This window comes from Pyrus communis, chromosome 12, assembly GCF_041283825.1.
Source record: "Pyrus communis isolate YQ-2024b chromosome 12, ASM4128382v1, whole genome shotgun sequence".
Lineage (NCBI taxonomy): Eukaryota > Viridiplantae > Streptophyta > Magnoliopsida > Rosales > Rosaceae > Pyrus > Pyrus communis.
In genome coordinates this window covers 21802382-21812516 of record NC_142576.1, presented here as the reverse complement: position 1 = coordinate 21812516, position 10135 = coordinate 21802382, and positions in this window count along the sequence as shown.

Sequence of the window (10135 nt, the reverse complement as noted above, 5' to 3'; positions counted from 1 at the left end):
GAAATAAAGCAGACCTTTACGGAAATTGATTTTATTGAATTTCATGAAGTGTTATAATATTCTTGATATTTTTGGTTGATTAATGTGATTGGATATTAATTAGCTAATTGTTTCAATTAAGTGTTTACTTGTTATTGGTTATGGAATTATTGCTGGAATGCTATTTGTTGCGAATATACTGTGATACATGCGAAAGATGAAATGACATTATTTGTGCATCACTCATGTTGTGAGATGTAGTTGGAACTTCAATGTTGAGATTGGAATTCAGGAAATAAGGGTAATTGAAAATGATCTTTTGTGTAGTTGAATCTATTCATTGTGAAACCAGTTCCAGGTAAGCCTGGTGTGCACATTAGAATAGGTTGTCGATGTAGGTGATTTGGGCTGGAGATCAATGAATTAGATAAGATGACTAGCAAAAGGGGTTTATGAACTCGGGATATCGTATGGAGGTTAGTTTTTATAATAGAACATTCGAACCACCGCTGCAGTGGTAAAATGCATTGTATGGGACGTGCAGGTCCGCATTTTTTATTATATAAATTAACGGGTGTAGCTGAAGAGCTTGGATTGCATACAAGCATTGTTATCCATAATAATTTGATATTTGGCTATATGATTTCATGACACTTAATTTAATATTGTCAATTTACTGTGATAAGGTTATGTCCCTACTGAGCTATTGAAGCTCATCCCTCTATTGTTATGCAGGTTTATGAACTAGACATTCAAGAGGGTAGGCAGGATGAGATCGGATTAGATGTGAGAATAGAATGTTTATTCATTTATTTACTGTAAGTTGTAAAGAATTCTTGATTTGTTTAAGAATCATGAGTTATTTTTATAAGAGGAATTTATTTTCCAATCCGTTTCTATTTTCTTTTATTTATTGAGCTTTTAACTCACGTTTCCGATTCATGTTCGAGTTTTTATTACCGGCCCCAGGTTTGGGATGTGACAACCATTTTTGCAGAATCAGTTCAACCCATCATCGATCATTTTTGCAAAATCAGTTTATATATTTTGAACAAAATTACATGCAAGTCATTAGTCCAACCCATCGACCATTTTTGCAGAATCAGTGTCAAATATATGTATAATTAGTTTGTATACTTTTTAGTAGATTCAGTTTGTATAGTTTTAGTATAATCAAAACTTTCAAAAAAATTACATGCATGCCATCAATCCAACCCTTCATCGACCATTTTTTACAGCATCAGTTTCAAATATATGTAAAATTAGTTTTTTTTTTATTTTTATTTTTTTATATATTTTTAGTAGAACCGATTTCACATTTGGTCATTCACTTAACCTCACTTAAGAGTTTGACTCCTATCTAACCTTTTTTTAATTGGAAATCTAGCTTTGTTTTATTGGAAAGTCATTCACTTAACCTCACTTAAGAGTTCAACTCCTATCAAACTTTTTTTAATTGGAATTCTAACTTTTATTTTTATTGGAAATCCAATCATGTTCTCTCTAAAATAAATCAAAAATAATAAATCAAAAGCATATGTAGCTTTTCGTCTTCTTCCCCAATATTCTTTACAGCTTGCCGTTCAATATCATGTATTGAATGATGGTGTACAATATCATCATCCGTTCACCATCTGCCTCCATCATCACTGCCATGTCCAAAGCTACCTGATGTAACTGCAATAATCGAGTTGAAATAAACAGAGCTCTTATACTTCCAGGCCTTGCAGATTGACCTGTAAACGGGTCGGGTTTATTGGGTTTGGATCAGGTTGAACCCGACCCGTTAAGTTAACAGCTCACCCGAACCTGACCTGTTAAGCTAACGGGTCATCCGTTTCACCCGTTAACAATTATTATTATCATTATTTTTTTTGCATAGAGTTTATTTTTTGTTGTTAAGGCTTGACTGAAATTACTAAAACATCCTCAACTAACGGGTGCTAACGGGTCTAACAGGTTGACCCAAAATGACCCGTTATTTAACGGGTTATTAACGGGTTCACCTGTTAGCGACCCGACCCGTTAAGCATCTATTCAAATACTAATATTAACAAGTCGGGTTAACGGGTCGGGTCCAAAATGTCAGGTCTACTTGTAGACCAACGGGTGGGCATTTCACAGATCCGGTGGTGATGATGTTAGCGGTATAATTGCAATATGTGAAATGTACCTTGTTTTATATAAATGAATTGTTATTGGTATTTCAAATTTCTCATTCTACACTCCAAACTTTCTATATTTAGAAAGAAAAATACATTTGTGAAGAGTGTAGAATAAGATTTTTGGAGTGCCAATAACACTTCTCTTATATAAAATGCACCCATTTTTTTTATATAAATTCAGTCAATCTTTTTCCTAATCCTTTATATCAACTTATATGGGATGCATTATATTTCATTGATTTAAGAATGTATCTATGTCAAGTTTAATAGAAGAAATTTAATAATGTTATTATGCAAAATATCTTCTTTTTTTTCTTTTTTTTAAATGTACCCATGTTTTGGTACAATAATTTTTTTTGTTAGTTTTGATGAACGTACCCATGTGTGTGTACACTCACACGCACAATATATTGGAGAATATAATTTATCTTTAATGTTTTTGATCCCATAAATTATGGGTTTTCTTTAAAATCTCATCAATATAAATAACTACAAATTTCATTTTTAATTTAAAAATATAATAACCTACATAGAAATACATTATTACATTAATATCAGGGATTTGGATAAAAAACTGAAAATCACAAAGGTTTTAGTCAAATAACATTGGTAGTTAGGGACCGCATCCAAAGTCTCTTGTTTAAAAAGTGTTGTCTCAATATAAAATTAAATATTAATAATATACTCTATTTGTAATTTTTCCTATGTAGTATAGTGATGCGTGATTTATACGCACACAAATTAAACCCTCTTTTTGACAATTGTAGTAATGATATAAGTAGGGATCGTTCTGGACCGGGGATTAGGAGGGATTGTTAATCACTTGGAAACTGACTCAAAAACGTAAAATAAAGTTTAAAACACTAAACTAGACTCAAAGAATGCAAAATTAAAGTTTAAAACACTAAGACAAACCAAAAACTCAAAATGCTTTAAAAACACAAACTAAATTGAATTCTAACTAAAATGAACATTAAAGCAAAAGGGGGATTGAGGTTTTACGAAAATTGATATAACGAAACAAGTTAATAAACTAGACAGAATGTAAATATGAAATTTATGGATGAATTAGCTAGAGGTTCTTTCTCCACACATGATATTTATGCATATGAAACAATTTCCAGTTATTCCTTCATTGAATTATGAACGACAATGCCCCAAATTAACCGTGACATCACTAGTTAACCCTCAGATTTTCCTTATATTATTGGATTGGATGGCATCATTCGACAACCCAAAACATTCTCAAAAGTTCCCTACATGTCATCATAATAGAGATACAATCGAAGATCATTAAGAATAATGAAAACCATAAGCATTGACAAAGCATTTGCAACTATGACATCATGTTACTCATGCTAAGAATTAAACTTAACGCGATCGTGACAAGCGACCTTCACTACTTTCAAGTATAAGTTAGTAACGATTATGTGAAACCTTCTTAAACTTTAGCCACATATTCATGCATGCTAATTAAGTGTCGACCCTCAATCAACAAACACAAATAAGTTAATCATCAAATAGTTAAGCCAATTGCATTCACGAATCAAGAGTTCATAACCGGAATTCATCAATTCATATCACATAAATAATCATGGTATTGAAATCACCCCTAGCCAAAAAGGGTTTAGTTCCTCATAACTTTGAAATCAAAGAAACACCTAAACATTCCAACAACTCAAACTTGAATTGTATGAACGTTTAGGCACTCTTCTCTTCCATTCCTCATATTACAAAACAAAGAGAATTGAATTTAAACATTGAAATCAAAGAAACGCGTAAACATTCCAACAACTCAAACGTGAATTGTATGAACGTTTAGGCCCTCTTATCTTCCTCGTTGTTGTAGCACAAGGTCTAAGGTGAGATTTGGGGAATTATGGAAATGGATGAGGAATGGTGGAATGGGGACTCACGGTTTTGGATTCTAAGGGGAAGTGTTTGTGTTAGTTGTGGTGTGTGAAATGGAGAGATGGAGTTTGGATTCTAAGGGAGACTCACGGCAAAGAAGGAATGGAAGTGTTTGTGGTGTGTTGTGTATGAAAATGAGATCTCCATGAATGAATGAATGCAAGGGTATTTATAGGAGTAGTGGAGGGAACATATGGCTATGTCATTTGTAGGTGAAGTAGGTGGATGTTGTAGGTGAAGTAGGTGGATGTTGTAGGTGAAGTGGATGGATGTTGTAGGTGAAGTAGGTGGATGTTGTAGGTGAAGTAGGTGGATGTTGTAGGTGAAGTAGGCGGATGATATGTTAAGTGATAAGTGATAAGTGATATGATATGTGGTTATGATATGATAAGTGGTTAAGTGGTGATGATAAGTGATAAGTGATTAAGTGATATGATATGTGGTGATGAAAAGTGATAAGTGCATGTGGGTTAACTAATGAAGGAAATGCATGTGCAATGACAATGTGTTAGAATGGATGTGTCTTATGCATGGCATGATTGGGATTAGGAAAGGTTTAAATGTCCTAAAACTAAAGAGAACAAGGTTCCAACACTTTGGCTCCAATTAGGTCTTCAATTTCGTCCAACACTTTGGCTTCAAGCATAAGCTATCCGTCCTTAGCCCAAAAGTGCTCCAAAAGTCTCCAAAATGCATCTTTTTGCTCCTTTAGCCCTTTGGACCTACAAACACACGAAAATAGCTTAAAGTACTAAAATAACTAAAGAAACATAACGTAAATGTACGAGAACAAGCCATTTAAGTCGCATAAATATGCTCCTATCAAATACCCCCACACTTAGCTTTTGCTAGTCCTCGAGCAAAACAGAAAAACAAAACAAAAAGAACAAAACACAACCTACACCTTCCAACAATCGTATCAGGGACTTCCAATGCACATGACAAGTTAAAAATCATTATTCTCACAGATTTGAGCCATCTTTACACTTAAGTACATTCTTAATCATAGTCACCACATACTAGTTCACAATTAAGCAATTAAAACACATTTCAAATGTAGTAACATGCCTTTAGAGAATTCCCTTAATTTCTTACTAGATGTACTCTCGTTTTTCACACAGATTTTCTGACTATACACCCTACACTAGGTATATGTGAGAAGATTGATGTAAACATGTAGACGAACACTCACATATGTTATAATAAGGAAAGCATTTTCTGGAGTTAATAAGCATGTTTAGATATGATCTCATGAATGGAATGCTACTACTTAGACGCGAGAACCAGTGACACCATAAGCTCATACCAAGTTCAAACTCCACAATTGAAATACATAACACTCAATATAGAAGTCAAAGGGTAGTAACGGGGCTAGGGTATTGGCTAACAATGAAAGGTGAAGGATAAACAAACATTCTTAAAGCAATAGTGAGCAAAGTATTGAATTAGGCACTTAGAATTCCCTTAAGAACGCAGAAGTCAACTTTGAACACCCAAGGGAAAATCACACAAAACTTAGGGCCATATTCAACTTTTTGGACCCTTTCTTCAACCATCAACGCTCGTGAATTCATTCTTACTTATTTTCACTCCTTTTTTTTTTTTTTTTTTTTTTTTTTTCTTCTTTTTCTTTTGAATCTCAAAACATACATATAAACGTAAGAACAAACTTTTACTCCCCCACACTCATTTTCTTGCATAATGTAACTCAAAAGGAATTCATTTAAGTCATGCTCACTAAACTTTAAGAACAAGGGTATAGGAAAGTCCTACTCTAAGCTAGGTAAGGGGTGATGTGGGTAAACAAGGAATAAAGGCAAAACGAGGCTCAACGGGGTTAAAACTTACAACATATACAAAGTATGGGAAGTAAGGCTATTTGGCTATGGTGGTGGTCACTACACAACTTCTTCTTGAATATGTGTTATGCAAATCAATAACATGCTTTGAATGAAATGGGCATGAGTTCTACCATTTGGAACTATATGATGAAACGCCTTCTAAGTAGTAACCAAGCAAAGAATAATGAGATCATGCAACGACTTTAGAAAACAAGAAATCACAGATTATACTCTCCAAAGAACGTTATAGGCTCAAGTCTCTCAGGGTTGTAGCGTTTGTTTGAGTTCCTTCCTTCAAGCATGTTACAAAAACGAATTTTTTTCTTTTATGATTGCATGTGAAGTCATACATTATAACCATAACCAAGCATATACCAAGAGTAAATCAAACTTTTCTCTATGTTTATAACTCTTTCTAACCGTCATGCAATTATAAACCAAATCCTTATCATTGTGTTGGAAGGTACCCTAAGACACAAACACACAAAAACGACTCTTAAAACAACTCTTTTTGGGTTTTTCAAAACAATTTTTCAAATTTTTATGGGATTTTCGAATTATAAAACAAAACACACTAAAACACTCTAAAACAACTTAAAAACACCTTAAACCAGTAAGGAACAACATTTGAAGTTATGGGCGATAAAATCCCACGAATTTGCATTAACAACATTAGTTACCCCCCCCACACTTAAATCAAACATTGTCCTCAATGTTTTAAGCTTAAAATCATACAAAGCATAAGTAAACACACAAAAAGCATTTAAACATACTAAACATGGCAGAATGTAATTAACAAAGAGAAGAGTTTAGGGACGCAAATCTGGTTATGGAGTGTAAATTCCCTCTTCTCCTTGGTGATTGCATTGAGGCTTTGATCTTTGTGATTCCACAAGCTTACTCTTGAACTGGTTTCTGCCCATCGTTGATTTTCCTTTGTGCTACTTCTTGAACTGGGCAGCAGGATGGTTCTTTTGGTTTCCCCCGAAGGTCTGAGCTTCCTCCTGTTATCTGTTTCTTTGTTCAATCTTTGCAGGAGTGGTCCCTTCTCTGGAAGTGTAACAACCGTTGAAGATGACTACTCGAGAGCAACGCTAGGTAAGCAATCAGGAATAGATTCCAGGCAGTTGGCTCCAGATCGGAAGACTGACTCCAAGTGCCGGCTGATTGCTTCTTTTACTTTGCCATGCAAGTAAGAACAAGGACAAAGAAAAAGACAGGGAAAGAGCATGATATGAGATACTTTTGCTTTTGACCTTGATGATATGAGATACCTTTGCTTTGAAGAAGCGGTGAATGAATCAGCACATGCTTCAATCCGCCGTTTCCTCCTGGGTCATATGTACTCCAGGCATCTGGTATCATCTTTGGGGAAGAAGAAAGAATTGAGTATTTTGAAAGACTTTGCTGGGAGTGCGCCCTCAGAGGTGAGGGAGAGTTGGGCATTTTCTTCAGGTTTGCCCTGCCATAAAAGACGAAGGTCGACATATATAGAGATAATATCAAGTGATGGTACTTTTTACCCTTGTCGACAAACGTTTTGATCCCGCAAATCCGGCTCTTTGAAATAGTGGCGCCTCTTCGATCTTTGAATACGCCTCTTCGATTTCTGAGCAGGCGCCCCTTCGATTTCTGAACGACGCCCCTTCGCTTTCTGAACGACACGTGGTAGTGCAGATGCGGCTCCTTTTGACAAAGCTGCACGCGTCTTCTGAAAAGCAGAGAAAGCGTCGCCGAACTTTGCGCTTGTCGACTAAAGATGTGTAGTTGCGATGATGGCCTCCACGTGTTGTCTGAAAAGAAGAACTCTTTTGACAAAGTTGAACACGTCTTCTGAAAAGCTGAGAAAGCGTCGCCTAAATTACGCCGGAAATTCCGGCTTTTTGAATCGGTGGACGCGTCGCCTTGGCTTCTTATTGAGGTATCGATCACCGCCACAAACACACTCTGAAGATTTCCCATTCTTGAAAATCGTCTCCGGCCCTTCGAAATTTAACTCCATCCACCCATTCTCTTTGAACACTTTTGAAAAAAATGGCAAACTCATCGAACCTTAGCTTAGATTTGAGTCTCAGCAGCGATCCGGTTGCGCCCCGTCAAGGTAATGTATGGCGCCCTTCTTTTTTTTCTTCTAACGGTCCTCTTTCAGGTGAAGACTCTGTGATGCAGGACGCCACAACAGCTACAATAGTAGCTAGGAACCTCCTCACACCAAAAGATAGTAGGCTGCTGTCAGGACGGTCCGATGAGTTGGCCGTTCAAGAGTCCCTCGCACTTAGTGTTCAGTGTGCGAGTCCTGTGTCCAACATGGGCCAACGCCTGCTTGCCCGCTCCCGTCAGGTGGAATCATTGATGGCAGAGGTGGAAAGTCTCAAGCAGGAGATCAAACTGCTTAAGTACGAGAATAGAAGTTTGCACGTGCTTGCCAACAACTATTCGACGGGTATGAAGAGGAAGCTTGATGAGCTACAAGAATCCAATGGTCGGATGCAAAGTGACCGTCAAACTAACCGTCAAAGGCTTTCGGCTTACTTCCAGAGGCATATTTTTCCTGGCTCGTCCAGCGTTTGGCCAAGTATTGGGGCCTGGAATGCTCTAGCTCCGATGCCTCCTGCTCCGATGCCTCCCGCTTCTATGCCTCCCGCATCTATGCCTTTCGCTTCGACGCCTCCTGCTTCTAGAATTTTGCCCAGTAGTGGGGCTTCAAGTAAACGCCCTTTGTGAAGGCTCCATCTTTCCTTGTTTAGCAGTGCCTATCAATAAACCAAACATTTTCTCAATGTTACAATCATAGACTCACACAATTAATAAACAAACAAACAATAACAACTAAACAACCTAATAAGGCAGAAACGAAATAGCAACAAAGAGAAGAGTTTTTAGGAATCTGGAATTGGAGTGCTTTCTAAGTCTTCCTTTGTTGAATGCATGGGTTGCCTCCCAAGTAGCGCTAAGACACAAACAAACACCAAAATGACTCAAATGACTCTAAAAACACATATTTTTGGGTTTTTCAAAAGATTTTTTTTTTTTTTTTTTTTCATCAATTCTCAAACGGCATGGAATTTATCTTTGAATGGGCGGTGATACTTGAAATGATCCGGTAATAGTTTAAATTCCAGATTGGGTGCCTGAATCATTAACCACATGTTAGTATAAAAGAAAATTGAAATTCGGGGAGGCGGCTTACCTGTGTGCTCCAAAATGAACTCCAGAATAAACACCCCTTCGAAAGTTATGACTTGTCCCGTGTCATAAAATCCAACTTCCTTGGGAATTGTGGTTTCAAATATGTCCTCTTTGATGCCTTCTACATCTTCTCCAGCCACTACCTTCTCTTGAATCATTCTTCTTGGTGTACAAAGTCCTTTGAAGAATTCAACACCATCTAAAACTTGCTGTGTTGCACCAAGAATTTGAATAGCATTTTGCTCCTTTGGGAAGGCTTCCACGATGTCCTTTTTACTCTCTTCTTGGTTGGGAATCAAAAACCTGCTAGGAAAAGGGACATTGGGTGGAATAACATCAGAATAACATGGAATTGGGACGTCCTTACTGGTGGTGGGTGGTTTAGAGGGCTTAGGGGGCTGCGGCAAGGGTTGTTCTACCCTTGCCGTGTGCATGTCTTCTTCCTCCTCCTCAATTAGCAGCTCTTCATCCACTTCTAGGCTATGTTTGGACATTTTTAGGTCAGCTCCAACCTCCATAGCACTTCCCAAAGTGATAGCATTATGGATTTCAAAATCTTCCTTCGAGTTTTCAATAGTTGAGTTGGAAAGTTCACTTTGCTCTTGAATTTGTTTCATGAACTCCATAATCTGCCCAAATTGCTCGTCCAATTTACCCAACTTCTTGTCTTGATTTTGTTCGTCCTGCGTCAAAGAGTTTAGTAATTGAAAATTTTTATCATTATCCATGGACATACTTGAACTTGATTGGAATTGTTGTGGGGGAGGTTGTGGTGGCTGCATAGGTGTTGTATTGAACTCCTCATATGGTTGCCAATATGCTTCTTGCTGAGCCTCCTTGGCTTGATTTTGTGACCCCTGCGCCAAAGAATTTATTTCATTAAGAATTTGAATATAATCTATTGGCGAACTTGAATTTAATTGAGCATATTGCATATGAAGTTGTGGTGGCTGCATAGGTCTTGAATAGAACTCCTCATATGGTTGCCAATATGCTTCACGTTGAACTTGTTGATCTTCCCACCATATAGAGTTTGAATGATCCCTCCAA